Source organism: Balaenoptera borealis (genome assembly GCF_965194805.1).
Source record: "Balaenoptera borealis genome assembly, chromosome: 9".
NCBI lineage: Eukaryota > Metazoa > Chordata > Mammalia > Artiodactyla > Balaenopteridae > Balaenoptera > Balaenoptera borealis.
In genome coordinates this window covers 52,088,199-52,102,721 of record NC_138873.1, presented here as the reverse complement: position 1 = coordinate 52,102,721, position 14,523 = coordinate 52,088,199, and the positions used below count along the sequence as shown (strand labels likewise).

General features: G+C 47.5%; 1 protein-coding gene across 5 annotated transcripts in view; it reads left to right on the top strand.

Annotated features, from left to right (window-relative positions):
• The window catches only part of SOBP (sine oculis binding protein homolog), a 155,597-nt gene extending 150,463 nt beyond the window's left edge, over nucleotides 1-5,134 (top strand). For 4 of the 5 annotated variants that reach the window (XM_082404733.1, XM_082404731.1, XM_082404732.1 and 1 more), the window contains one exon: nucleotides 4,998-5,133. The gene's annotated coding sequence lies outside the window, so the exon portion shown is untranslated. Of the gene's footprint in view, nucleotides 1-4,997 lie in introns of all 5 variants that reach the window. The other variant, XR_014248191.1, reaches the window with a different exon arrangement.
• Nucleotides 5,135-14,523: the final 9,389 nt, after the last annotated feature.

The window sequence follows — 14,523 nt, the reverse complement described above, 5'->3', positions numbered from 1 at the left end:
TCATATGAATAAACAGGTCTCTCTGCCCATTTAACTCCTAGAACCAGCTAAGCAAAGAAAACCAAAATTTAAATTTGTAAAACAAAAAATTAAAGATGGAGCTATCTAAGTAGGGGGTCTTGTATGGTTGGGATTTTTATTGATTAAAGAGTAAAATAAGAGATGTTGCTGAAGGAGAAAATTATAAAAAAGAAAAGCAAGGCCTCATGTTTGGTTTAATTTTCTTTCTTTTAAATAATATGAGCCTTAGCTTATCAGAGCCAGGGCGTGGGCAGCTCAGTGGTGCTGGAGCTCACCCTTGGCCCTACTCCCCTCTCCTCACCGTGGGTTATTTCCCTTAGCAATCATGCTAGAAAAGAGAAACGATGTTTTTAAATTACTTTCATCAATTAGCAAGCTATAAGAAAAGAGATACCATCCACTTCGTAAATGAAAACGGTTTCCAACTTGGTAAAAGCCATTTCAGAACTCTTCATGAAGCGATGGTCGATGGAGGAGAGAGGGAACCATTTTTTGGCAAAACCTCACCAAGCCGTAGCCCTTTCCGGGATGGGCTTGATGCGGAGACCACTGTCTGGCATCACACCCAGCCTTATCAGCTGGTGCAGGCGGCTCTGTTCATTGACCACGGGGTTCTACCCTTGTGAGCGTCCCAGAATAGCTGTGGCTACCTGAGAGCAGTCCAGTCCTCAGGGACTCATTATTGTCCCAGATAAACAGCGTGGCCGAAGCCAGCACGTAATAGCTGTATTTAACCGTGGTAAATGATGGGCCGATGTGCCCGAGTGGCATCACGGGCAGGGCTGGGATAACTGGACAAAGGCAAGCCGGCCTGGCAGCGGGCATCTCTTGCACATTGTAGGGTTGATGCCACAGGATTTTGGACTCTGGGGAATAAATATGATGGACCTGGAGAGCTTGCCTTCTAGACAGGTAAGACAGGACAGACCTACTGGATTTTGATTATGCTAATGACAAAGGTATTTGAGGAAGCAAAGAAGAATAAAAGTTTGGAAAACAGATTAGATTAATGGAGGCAGGCTGCCTGGTGGAGGTGGAATCTTGTGCCATGGGGGGACTATAGTGGGATGTAGAACAAGACAGACATTTTCTTTGGATACACATTTACTTTTGGGAGTGGTTGCCTGGAAATTATAAAATTTCCTTTTAAATGCAACCTGCATACATCCTAGGCTGTAAAGGTCAAAGGAGAAAAGGTGAGGATGATGGTATGTTGACAGTATCAGCACTGAAAGAAGTTATTAGTACTCAGGCCTATTTTTGTTCTCTATGACACTCTGACAATGCTTATGCGATGAAGGAGAAGTAACTCAGTCACATTCTTAGCAATGCTTTCCTGATGGAAAAGGAAATTGCCAGTGGTCAGAGTCTTGTTCAGGGCACTTGGTGTGCAGCTGAGTCCATGAGGGAGAGACTTGATTCTTCTGGCCAAAAGGGGCAGCTGGGCCTGGAGTTCTGCAGACGCTGACCGTACATGCCTGCTGGAGACCACGCACTGTGGAGCTGGTCTTCATACACGGTGCAGTGTGGTCCATGGGACGGGCTGTGTGTGTGTGTGTGTGTGTGTGTGTGTGTGTGTGTGTGTGTGTGTGTCTGTGAGATGTTCCGTATGGCAGGGCCCTGGGTTGTCCTGCCTTCAGACAAACCCCAATTCAGAGGAAAACCCAAATGTGAGGCACAAGTAGAACCACTTCCCCAGAACCCCCTGCATTAAGGGACACTCCAAAAATCTCTGCCAGAGGTGAGAGTGTGTGTATGTGATTAATAGAAAGAAGGAGACTCTTTCTGAAACTTGGGACTTCAGGAGAGAGAGATGAATAGTCTTTCTTATACATGGATGACTGTGTACCACCATACTTGATGATGGCTTTGGTCCAAAGATCCTCCAATCCCAGAATATGAGAGATGGAAGATGTAATAGAAAATCTCACCCATGCCTTCATTTCACAGAGGAAGAATCCAGGCTTAGGGAGGTTAAGGAATAGATCCAAGGTCACACGGCTACGTAGGGTTTATGCTGTAACCTGCATCTCTGTCTCACATATTGTAGAAATTTCCCCTTTACTCAGATCAAGGAATTTAGACAGAGAGGACCGACTGTTCTATAAGACGCCTCTGCTTAGCAGGGGCTGAGTCGGAATGGACTTGGGCTCTGGAACTTCCTGCCATGATCACTTTCTAAAACTCCAAGGTCACTTCCTCCCCACTTTTGAGTTTCACACCTTGCAAACGAATAACTCTCAGGAAAGTGATGCCCAAGCTTGGTTCTTCATTTTCATTGATTCCTGTGTCACCAACATGGGGGCTGCCCTGAACCAGCCAGAGCCAGGAGGACAGAGGAGGGGGCCTTCAGTTTACCCCCTCCTCAAATGTTACCGCCGAGAGGGACTTGCACTGCCACCATCTGGCCTGGGTGGGTGTCCCAGACACGGCAAGTGTGTGTTGAGAGGGAAGGAAACAGCACAAATCCTCCCTTTGCCGTTCTCTTGAAATAAGCTTGGTGTGAGGAGGCTTTCCGAACAGCAGAAGCAGGGCTGCAAAAAATAGAGTGAGGTGCAGCTGCACCCTGTAGAACTTTGGGGGAAAACACATATTATTTACCAGACAATAATAGATACCAGAGAATAATAATGATTATTAGCGTGTTTGGGATGGCAAACGCTGTAGTTAAGGTTCCAGAATGGCTCTCATTATAATCCCGTTTTCCTAGTCCCTTATGAAAGCCTTGAGATTTTCTCTAAGTAGGCTGATGCTGTCCATGTTTGGCCTTTGTCCAAAGGTGATTTCAGTATAAGGAAACTTATTTGAGAAATAGTCCTCTTTGGGGGGTCATGATTACATTAAAGAAAAAATTTACACCCTTGAAAAAGCAGTTGCAGCATTCTTGAGTGAGTAATTCAAAATGGAGGTGTTTCTCAGTCACTGGAAGAAACCATTAAACACCTTTTTTTTTTCCTTTTCCTTTTTTAAAGAAGGGATTCAGAGGTCCTCTCTGACTGCAAGATTTGGTCACTCTTAGTCCCAAAGCCCAGAGGTAGGGATGGTTTCCCTCCCTCCAAAGCACGTTCCAGGCTGTGCTTCCTAAACAAAAGTAAATCCTGCCCAGAAGAAGCTACAGTATGTCTTAGGGTCCATTTGGGTCCATTTCCAAGGCCTCTTCCCAATCCTTTGTGACTTCTCATTTGTTGGTGGCCCTTGGTGTTTTTGTTTTTGTACCTCTTCTCACCATTATGTCTTAGAAAGAAAGAAGGAAAGAAAGGGAGGGAGGAAGGAAGGAAGGAAGGAAGGAAGGAGGGAAGGAAAAAAGAGAGAGAAAGAGGAAGGAAGGAGAGAAAGAGAGAAAGAAAGAAGGGGAAGAAAAGAAAGAAATTAAAGTGAGCTCTTTATTCAGAGAGAAATATCCACATTTCCAAATCTGACCATGCCAAATGAAAAGGTTTCCATGACCTTGTAATTCCACTCCCATTGCATATTTGTGGTGTTTTGCATTTTCACTTTGGTTATTTAATATACATATTAAATGCACACAGATCTGGTGATTTAATGTGATTTGGGGAACTCAGGCATTTCCTGTCATGCACATTCAGATTTTCAAATCTTGTTTTTGGCTGATCATTATTATGGTTGCCATTAACACCAGTATTTGGATAGCAGGGTTCAAAGCACAAGCTTGGACTTAGTCCTCCCAATGGGCATTTTGACCTCCTCACACTTGTGCTAAATTCGTGCTACAGACACTCTGAACACTCCAGTTCTCTTTGTGGCCTCCATTTCTTCATCTATAAAATGTGGAAACTGTGTATATTATCTCTGGGGTCCCTTCAAGTTCTACATTCTATCACCTGAAATTATTTGTTCACTGGTCTAGGAATAATCTCAACAGTTGTAAGGATGTTTACAAGTCCTCTCCCACCACCTCACGTTAGCCAAATTTTCCCATTCACATATCTGACATCCCCATTTATTGGCAGGAAAAAAAAGTACCGTTTTGGGACATGGGGGACAAGAGCTGTTTGACTCTCATTCATTTGACAAATGTGTGTTGAGCTGAATACATTTGTCCCCGGGTGTAGGGATGTGAGCAAAACAGACACAGCCCCAGACCTCAGGGACTTCACAGTTTAGTTGGACGACTTCTGAATGGCTGCTTCCTGGGGGTGACGGAGTGTCCTTAGGAGGTTTCAAGCCAAGAGACTGGTAGCAAATGCAATAAGCCAGTAAGGGTAAGAGAGGCAGAGCCCAACGTCTGTGGAGAAAGTTGGGGTGGACATTCTGCAGAAACCGACTTTCCTGGTGAACAGTCCTGTTCAGACCTTCTGCCCTGGGATCCCAGTCCTATGCTTGGTCTGGATATGAAGCGATGTGAGTGGCTTACCTTTGTCAGGCAAGACCCACAGAGAGGGGCACTTCTACCAGCTCAGTCGCCCCTGTAGGAAACCTCTGAAGAGTGGTCTCTGTGTCCCAGGAATTTTTCACGTGCTAAAAAGTCCATCTCATGGCCTTCCTCCTTTGCAGCAGACACTAGGACTGTTACACGGGGTACAGGCTTGAGGTCTGCAACACCAGGGTCCCCCGATGACCTTGCCTGGCTTTGGGATGCCCTTGGGCAACTGCAAAGACCTCCTGCCAGTTAAGCGTGCAGTAACGTGGAGAGTGAACGTTGCTGGGTTGCAAAGGATGCTGCTGCAGTCTTTGGGTGAGGGCGTGGTGCTCCGTGCTCATTACGGTATTCCAAAAAGCAACTCGAGTTTCATTTCCTCACACAAAGCTGGCAGGGCTGATCCTGCGCAGAACCGTGAATGAAAGTCGTGTGGAAATCAGGCTGCGCCGCCCCAGTTCTGGGGCCTTGTTGTAAGTCTGACCTGACAGCTGGAGAGTGTGCTGCTCTGACTCATGCCCGGCTTCTCCCCAGCCTGGGGGGTGGGGGGTAGTTTGGTCTAGTGGATTCTAACAAACCCCTTTTCCTCTTTTTCTAGGAACGCTCGCTCACAGGGTACCTTGCATGGAGAGAGGGCGCAGAGCAAACCATGTCTCGCCATCCAGTGACACCAGCTGGTCAGCTCACCACCCCCTCTGGCTAAAACTCAAGCAAATAAAGCCGCTTCCTGTCATTAAGCATCTCAGAGGAAGCAGCCTTCCCTCGGTGGCCTCTAGCCCAGAGAAGCCAGCACGTCTTGGACCCACCAAGCGGGACCAGCCTTCCTGCTGCCACCATCTCTGCTTCTCCCCAGAGGAACTTAGGGATTTTGCCCCTGGTTTAAAAGAAAAAAACAAAAACAAAAACGACAAAACACCAACAAGCCACAAGGACCAACGTAGGTATTCTCCCTGCCCCATCTTCAAGGCTCAGAGGGTGAGGCTGGAAGATGATACAGATTTGAAAACAAAAATCTTTTTTTAATCTTTTTAAAAACTGCTGTGGTTTTGCTGCTACACGAAGAATTGTGATTTGCATTGTGCGGTTTTGGACCTATACTGTTCACGTTTTGACGGCGGAGAGGGATCATACTGGAGTCCCATTGCTTCAGATTCATCTCTGTCCTGCCCAGGATGCACTTTTAAATGAAGAGTTAGAATATTTTATTGGCTAATATACTTTTCTTGTTATTTTTACAAAGGCCACCTTTATCCTTTTTAATGCCATATTTTCAGTGTTACACTTTTATGGCTTTTAATTTTCGATCTGACAGATGTAAGAAGCAGCATGAATAGTTTATACTGTGGTTTTTCAGAGACTGAATGCCAAGAGAACTCGGTAAATGTTTATTCTTCTCAGCTTTCTCCTTAAATTCCCTTAAATAGCGCCCCATTTGGGAACAGAGCAAGAGTGTTGAACTGAAGACCAAAATGCCCTCAAGGTGTAAAATAATCCGAGGGGGAATATTTGCTGGGCGTCACGAAAGACTTGGATGAAATTTCAACCCTGATGGCTTTCGGTGATCCAGGAAGTCAGTGAAGCAATCTCTCTATACGCAGAGCCCTTTCATGATAATTAGAATGGTATGGACAAACCAATGAAAACAGGAGGGAAAGTGAGAAAGCTCACCCATGATTCTGTTTCACTGTTTGCTTTCTCCTGTCATGGTTAAGAGAAATGTGCAATTCGATCCTCAATCAGTGGTTGGAGGATAACAGGGTAGATTTTCTTGTGTGCACTTGTACAGTTGTAGCTGCGAGTCCAGAAGTCCTCTAGAGCATGTGTACTGGCACTGAGTTGGTGAGACAGTCGTGGAGTACCCCATTCTGATGAGTACAGAAAAAAAAAAAAAAAAAAAAGAAAAAATAAGAAAAAAAAACAAAAAAAGGAAGAAAACTAAAAAAAAAAAAAAAAAAAAAAATCAAATCACCTTGTGATTCAGTGTATCTGTTTACTAACTCCAATAAAGCAATTGTTCCCTCTGGAGGGGTCCAGGTGCCCCCGCCCACAGGCCGCTGAGCCAGCAGCAGCGGGGCGGTGGGGTGTGGTGGGCAGGCGAGGCCAAGACAGAGTCACGCTGGCCTTGAAGCACCACGGGGCCGTGGATGCGGTGTACATACTGTATTTCTATATCCTCCTTTGTACAGAGTCACTTAACAAGTCAAGCTACTGTTTTACAGGTGCTCCTTATTTATTAGAGCTGTGAGAGCTTGGGGACACACCTGGCGAGCGAGCTCGCTTTTTAAAAATGAAATTGGGGAGCAAGGGAAGGGGGCGGGAGGGAGGGGAAGCTCGCAAGTCTGGGGAGAGATTTATAAAAATGAACAAAAGGAAAACTTCCAGCAACCGATTAAAGCAACCAACCGACCCTAACACCAAACTTGTCCACGCAGGATGCAGAAGCCCCACCTCTGGGTGCCCCTTTCCCTGCGGGGCCCCCAGCATTCTCCTCTCTCCCTGACCAGTGTCCGATTCATCAAACAAAAATAAATCTCTAAGAAAGAAAAATGCACTTACATGTGCTTATTTTGCTTTTCTCATTATTATGACTATTGTTGTTATTTTCCTTGTTACAGAGGTGTTCATTTCTTTCCCCCAGGGAAATTTTTTTTAAATAAAGCTAGTAAGTTTTAGAAGATGTTGAAATATCAGGGTGATGCTGGCCCTTCCCAACCTGCATCTCTGCAAACAAGAGCCCACCTGGCCTTTTCGAGGGTCTGCTTCCCCACCGTGTCCATTGTTGACAACACACAGTGCGTGTGGAGTGGGCTTTTAGGCCTGTAGACTGGGGTGTCCCTTCCCAAGTGCTCTCCAAGTCCTGATCTTTTTCAGCTCCAAGGGTTCTGGTCGAAGGCTCAGGAAGCACCATGCAGCAGAAGCAAACCTCCCCAGTGGACTCTGGTCCCCGTTAGTACATCATCTCACTGTAGGTCGGGAGTGCTCCTGTGAACGACAGGGGTCAATCTGGTTTTGCCTTGGTACCTGAATTAAACATCAGAAAGTTTCTAAGATGGAAAGTACATTGATACCTAGTTCTAATCAATGAAGATCTAGTCTAATCTTCTTGTTCTACATGTGAAAAAAACTGAAGCCTAGAAAGGTGAATTGACCTGTCCAGAGTCCACACTGAGTTGGTTTAGCTTGTCAGAAAACAAATGTTCATTAAAAAGTTAGGCACTGGGACTTCCCTGGTAGCGCAGTGGTTAAGAATCTGCCTGCCAATTTAGAGGACACGGGTTCGAGCCCTGGTCTGGGACCATCCCACACGCCGCAGAGCAACTAAGCCCGTGTGCCACAACTACTGAGCCCGTGTGCCACAACTACTGAAGCCCACGTGCCTAGAGCCCGTGCTCTGAAACAAGAGGAGCCACCGCAACGAGAAGCCCGTGCACCGCAACGAAGACCCAACGCAGCCAGAAAAAAACTAAATAAATAAATAAATGAATTTATATATATATAAAAAAACTTAGGCACCATCAGCAACCTTCTATATATAACCATTCTAGGAGTGGATTCTGGTGACCCGGTTTCTTTCTCTCCTGGAGCCTGAGGGATCTCGGAGGCTCCTGGTACGGGGTTATGGTTATGACTCCATGGGAACTCCTCAGCCCCAGCCGAGGCCATGCAGGGGCGGGCACCCAGCTGGGGCTGTCTGGTGCAAAGTCCCTGATAGCGTTATTCTTGGACTTGGCCATAGATGCAATCGCCCAGGGTATTGATTTTGCTTTTGTCTGTAGGCCAAGATTGTCCAGCAAACATGTTGACCCTTCAGGAAACAAAAGGTCCCTTTGTTCCAACAAGAAAAGATTCCGTGGCATCTCATCAGACAGCACACCTTTTCCTCTTTCTCTTCCTTCTCTTAATCTTAGTGTTCCCTGAAATACAGAATCCTCTCGGGCTATCAAAACTGTATAGAGAGAAATAGAAATAATAATGTCAATAATTACGAGCACGTGCTGAGTACATGTACATTAGCCTCACTTACTCCCGGAAGGTCCTGATATCTCCCCTTTATTGCATGTGAAGAACGGAAAGCCCAGTGAGTTTAGTAATCGCCCGAGATCACGCAGCCAGTGAGTTGCAGAATAGGATTCAAACCCAGGGGGGTTGGTGCCAGAGCCCAGGCTGCACGTCCAATCTGCAGAAAAACTGTGGACATCTTCATGAATTGTCATTTTCTGGCAGTAATTCAGTTCTGTAAGTTTCTGGCAGTGATTCAGCTTTGTTCTAAAGTGACCCTCATTTTAAACTAAGCCAGAGAGTTGAGTGTTCATGCTTACTGCCCTCCACATCTTACTGGGTGTGTGGATGTGCTGAGGCCACTCTGCTTTCTGAGAAATTAGGCAATGAGTTCCCTGTTGGTTATCAAAGCCTCACTGAACACAAGGCCCCATGTGTGATGCTGAGGGCAGACCGGAAACGAACACAGCTCAGTCCCCGCCCCAGTGGCTTACACGTAACGGGAAGATGGGGCTGTGGAAAGGAAGGACCACTTCTTGGTCTCAGCAGGATCTCTCTGGAGGTTTCCAGAGTTTATATGAATGCACGTGTGGAGCCTGGATTCACAGCTTTGCAAAGCTACCCTCTTTTTGCAGGTGTTCCCTTGACACTGGAAGGGCAACTTGAGCTGCAAGCAGGCCTATAGGTGCGGGCCGGTTCTGCCCACAAGGCACAGCCAAATGTCAGGGCTGGGGCCCGGGGGCAAAGGCACTCGAGACTCACACCGACTCCCTCCCCTCCTTGTCTCCCACAGCTCTTGGTTAAATGGACCAAGGCCACTTCTCACAGGGTCCTTCCCACATCATCCGGGCCCCTCAAAGGCGGGCACCATGGTCTTCCTAATTTTGCATCTTTGAAGAGCTCTTGGAACAGAAAATGTTGGCTGAGTTGAGGTACTTTTCTCCCACCAGCCTGATGGGAGAAGAGGACAGGGAACCCCAGAAGCCAGAGCTGTCGTGCCAGCAGACACAGGAAGGCTGCGTTCGGAGTTTCATTTTGTTTCTGGTGCTCAAGGGAGGAGGTGCCAGCAGCAGCCCCCGGTTCAGCACATCTTCAGACTGCTTTTGAAAGCAAGGAGTGACACAAGGGGAGAAGACGCAGCCCTGCCCTGGGCTTCTGTGCTGTGCGGTGACTCCAGGCCGCAGACGGTTACACCTTTTACCCTGAGGAGCCTTGGAGATTAGATCATTCCTTGAGCCCCAGACACACATAGAGATGGAAAGTTAGTCTTCAGCACCCAGAAAGGACCTCTTATTCTACCTTCTCAACCGTGGATTGAATGAACAGTTGCCACCAGTGTATGGAGCTCTTCTCATGAAAGGAGCGGCCTCAGCTGGTTCACAATGAATTAGCTGCTTCCTCTGTGCACGGCCCCAGCTTTACACACATCTGCTTATTTAATTCTCACAGCAGCCCTGTGAAGGAGGTGCTGGTATTACCACATCCCCATTTCACAGTCAGAAAAAACTGAGGCATGACGATGAAGGGGGTTTCTGTCCACAAATAGAATCAGAACCCAGCAGTGGGCTCCAGTGGCCACCCTCCCCGTTGCTCATGCTAAGCATGATCTCACCAGGGCCCAGGACGCCTGGCGGTTCAGGGAGAGTTTGGGTTATTTACTTGGTGCCTAAACCATGAGCTGGAGACATCTTTGACCTTTATAATGTGTTTGGAGAGGAAAAAAAAATCTACTTTTTTTGATGCCTGGTTTTGCACATCACCAGAAACGGAACAGTCAATGAATGATTCCGTAGGGAAAGTTTGAAGGAGATGGGAAGGGGGCCTGTGTCAACAGCTCAGAGGAGAGGAGAGAGAGGCAGACTGGTCCTGTGTTAGATTCCTGGGGCAGGAAGAAAGGGGGCATGTGGGCCAGGGGCTGTTTTCCATTTCCCCTTATTCTGATTTGGGGAGCTGTAAGCTGGGCTTTCTCCTGCGGCACTTGTTTGGATGGGTGAAGGGGTGTCAAAGAAGAGCAGCAGGGGGCCTGCCCGGGCCACACAGGACTCCTCCCTCTGCCCAGAGGGCAGGGAGCTACAGCCAAGCCTCACAGTCACTCTGGGGCTGGGCCACTGGATCCAGGGTCAACTAGCTGACCGAATGAATGGACGGAAATGTTGAAAGTCCCCACATGCCAGACACCACACCGGTCAGTCACACAGACCGTCTCAGGCAATTCTTATTAAACCACATGCTATACAGGCCGTGCGATCCTCATTTCTGGATGAGGAAGATACAGTCCGGGAAGGTTAAGCGATCTGCTCAGGTCACTCAGCTAATAAGTCAGAGAGCCAAGATTTGGACCCTCAGTCCCCATATGCAATGCTCTTTGATGGCACCACAGCAGCAGAAATACCAGTGTCAACTCAGGTCACAACTCAGTATGAATTTGAATTAGCCAATGGGACACGTGCCTGATGATGTCATTCCAGCCTGCTTCCAGATCTCTGGGAACAAATCACGTTCTCTTTCCTCGCCCATTCCTCACCTGCAGGGCTGGGCCAAACCAGCAGACGTGAACCCCTCCAAGAGGGAATGCTAATCTTAACGACATTTATCCAATGTGTACTAAATGCCATTTTGGTTGCATTATTTTATTTATGCCTCACAACAACGCTGTGAGGTGATTACTATGATTATTCCCATTTTATAGATGAGGAAGCTGAGCACACAGAGGCTAAGTGAGGGCAGAGCGCGCTCCTGCATCTGGGCGTTCGGATACCTAGCCCTTCCCTCACCAGCACGCTCACGTTTCCGCTTCCCTCTTGTGGGTGCGTGGATGCCTGAATGCATGAACGGAAGCGCATTTAATCGAGTACCTCGAGGGACGCCAACTCTTACACGTTCACATGTGTCATCTCATCTTTGAGAGTGACTGGAGCATCAACCCTGGAAGTGACGTGGATGAGCACAGAAATGGTTCCCATCTCCTGAGTTATAGAAAAAGTCAGTTGCCCGTATCTCCTTCACCTAACCTCCCATCAATTCCTGTCCTGAATGAGAACTCTTCTTTGCAAATACTGCCGGCCTCATAATGTAACAAAGAAGAACGCGCAAGGGGATTCACTCCAAAGCTCTTTAGGTTGCTTATTTCCACTGCCGTGCTTTCCTCTAACAGCCTGGGAGCAAGCACCAGGGCTAATTCATCTTTGCATTCCCTTCGGGCACCGGGCACGCAGTGCGCTCAGTGTCGAAGGACTGAGTTGCTAGGCGTGTAGATCCCGGCCGCCTTCCTCCCCTCCCTGTGGGAACAGGATCAGTCAAGTCCCTCGAATCTGCTCCAGACCCTCTGTGTCTTCGAAACCCCCTTCCCCACTTCCTGCTCTGGGTTCCCCTCCAGAGCCTCTGAGCAGCAGAGAGGGGCCGCCACCTGCCCGGCTGTGTGGATAAGGCCGGCTCGGGAAGCCTCAGCTGGTCGGGGAGAACAAGGAAAACCCCTCATCATTTCCCCTCTCCTGCTTCTCATGCAAACACCTCACATTCCATTTAAATGCTCCATCTAAGATAATTTCTGGTATTGGAAATAATTGAAAAAAAAAATTGTTTAGGAAAGGCTGGTGGTGGAGGGAGTGAGCTCTGGAAGGCGTGCCTCCTGACCTTGATCAAGAAAGGGAAGGTCAATGCAGAAGCATATTTAGCCACAAGCTTTAGACTATGCGGTATTCTTTCCCCCTTCTTTCTAGGTTTACTTAAACAAAAGGGAAAGATGAGCACAACATAAAAACAATGAAAACAATTATAGACAGAGAAAGAAGAGTTTCATAAAACAACAGCACCCAGGCGGGGCCTTTTGGATTGCGTGCTCTCAGCACCCAAGCCCCCAGCCCACACCGAGACCTGCCTTCCCGGTCTCGGCCATTTGCCTCAGGTATCCCCTTCACGTACGGTAGCTGGATTAGGGCTCAGGACCAAAGGCCAGGAATGCAATAAGATACTTTTATACATATTGATCCTTTAAAAAAGAGTTTGTTTTCATGAAACTTTAATTCACTTTTTTTTTTTTTTTTTAGCTTTTTAGCCTAACTGCTACACATTTTATCCCTGTTCTTTGTGAAATGCTAATCCAGCCCGAGGTTTTCATTTTCCGGGTGTAACTTTTCAGAAATTGTATATCTGCATAGCAACCCAGCAAGAGCTGCCTATGTCACGGTATCACATGTCAGAAAGATGAAAAGGACTCCAAATCTCAGCTCTCCACAAACTTGGCCCTCCAATCCTGGGGCAGAGAGCTTCTTGGCCTTAATATAAATGGCAGGAGAGCCATTTCAGGGCCAGAGAGGTGCAAACTTTTATCTTGTTGATGACAGAAAACGACACATGACCTCAGCTCAGCTCAGTGGGGACGAGCAAACCAGAAACAAAGGCCGTATTTTTCTCTGCTCTCGTCCCTGCTGTCAGCTTCCAAGTGCAACCTGAGCCTGGATTCCGAACCCAGTGTCCAGATTAGAGATTGTTGACTCAGATTTAGTGGTGAAACGTGAGCCCGACTCTGTTGATGGCAGGCCTTGAAGGAGCAAGTTTACTGAAGCCAAGAGAGATTGTATGTCAGACGAGAGCCTGGTTTCTCTTTATCACAAACTTCCTGATCTGCCTCTGTTTTAATAGTTTCCACCAGCACCACCAAAAGAGAGACAGCGAGAGAGAGAGAGAGAGAGAGAGAGAGAGAGAGAAACAAAGACGGAGAGAGACAGAGACAGAGGGAGGGAGAGACAGAGGAAGCCTTGCCCTCAGTTCCATCTCCTCAGTGTCATAAATCAGGAAATTAACAAGTGTGTAACTGGCCTTTGCCACAGTCCAGGACAATGACCTTTTTGTGTTTCTTACCGGTGGCCAGCACTTAACATAATCAACGGAGAGCTCCACTCAGAAAGGATGTAAAATGGGGGCTTGATCTTGCCATTTAAAGGAGATTTCCCAATACGCAGGCACATGGCTTTTATGAGGCTCAAACATGGCTTAGAAACTCGCCTCTTTGGTCTGAAGGCAGGTCATTAAGAGAAATCATTACATCGCTTTCCCTGTCTCTGTCTCTCCGTTTTTTACTTTGGCACCTTCCCGGCTTTTCCTTGGCTTCTGATTTCATCCCTCTTTTAGATCCTCTGTGCCGTCAGTAATTTATGTGCAAGATATTTTCCCAACCTCCAAATGTTTTTCCATTTGGCAAACCACGTCCCGAAGCTTCCACACAATGTAACTGTAGAGTTCATTTACACTAGAAAACATAAGCTTGGCCTAACAAGCCCATGCCGGTGACCCCGGGTGCAGGGCCGAGTCACAGACGATCTTCCAGGCCACCCCTGGGGACGCAGTGGGGGTGAGTGTCAAGGAGGAGTGTCTTTCCCTGGTTCCACGGATGCTTGGCTTCGACCCTTCTTGTCTCCGAAAAGGAAAGAATTCCTTCCAAGCCTCTTTCTCGTATAGTTTTTGGAAGCTTCAGGGCACCATATGGAGAATCATTTCATGATTCTCCTGATGGCTTTTACGTGAGCAGCTATAAATTGAATGGTTTCCTTCAGGTCTGATATCCCTATGGTACCTGCTAAGGATTGTCAGGAATGATCACTGAAGGTGTTAGTCCTGTGCTGTTCTTGATAGGAGAGAAAACCCAGGCCCCTTCCTGGCAGGGCACAAACTTAAGGGCACCCGGGACGGGGGGGTGTGGGATGGGGAAGGCCGCACAAGCCTTTCCAATTGGTCACAAGGGTGCTTTGCCCCCAGTGACTTTTTCATCCCGAAGTCATGGATTTAGGACGGAGGCGGAAGTTGAGTCCCCGTCCCCTCCCCAGTGCGGGGCTCCTGGGTTTCTCCCAGGGCTCTCGCTAAGCCAGGCCCAGCTGGGCCCCTCCGTGATACACGCTTGAGGCTGATGGACTGGATTTACGTCCAGTCCCACACAGGGCACATCTAGACAGCATTTTGGCTTCTGAAAGATGAGTTTTATTCACTGAGTAACTGACACTTTTTCTTCCTAAACAGTTGCAGTGATACAAACTCCCTGCGTTTTACCTTTTAGAAGTGGCTCGTGACGTGCTCTCTCTCTTGACCCAATACTCTGTTGATTTAATAAGCCAGTCAAAGGTAAAGAGCCA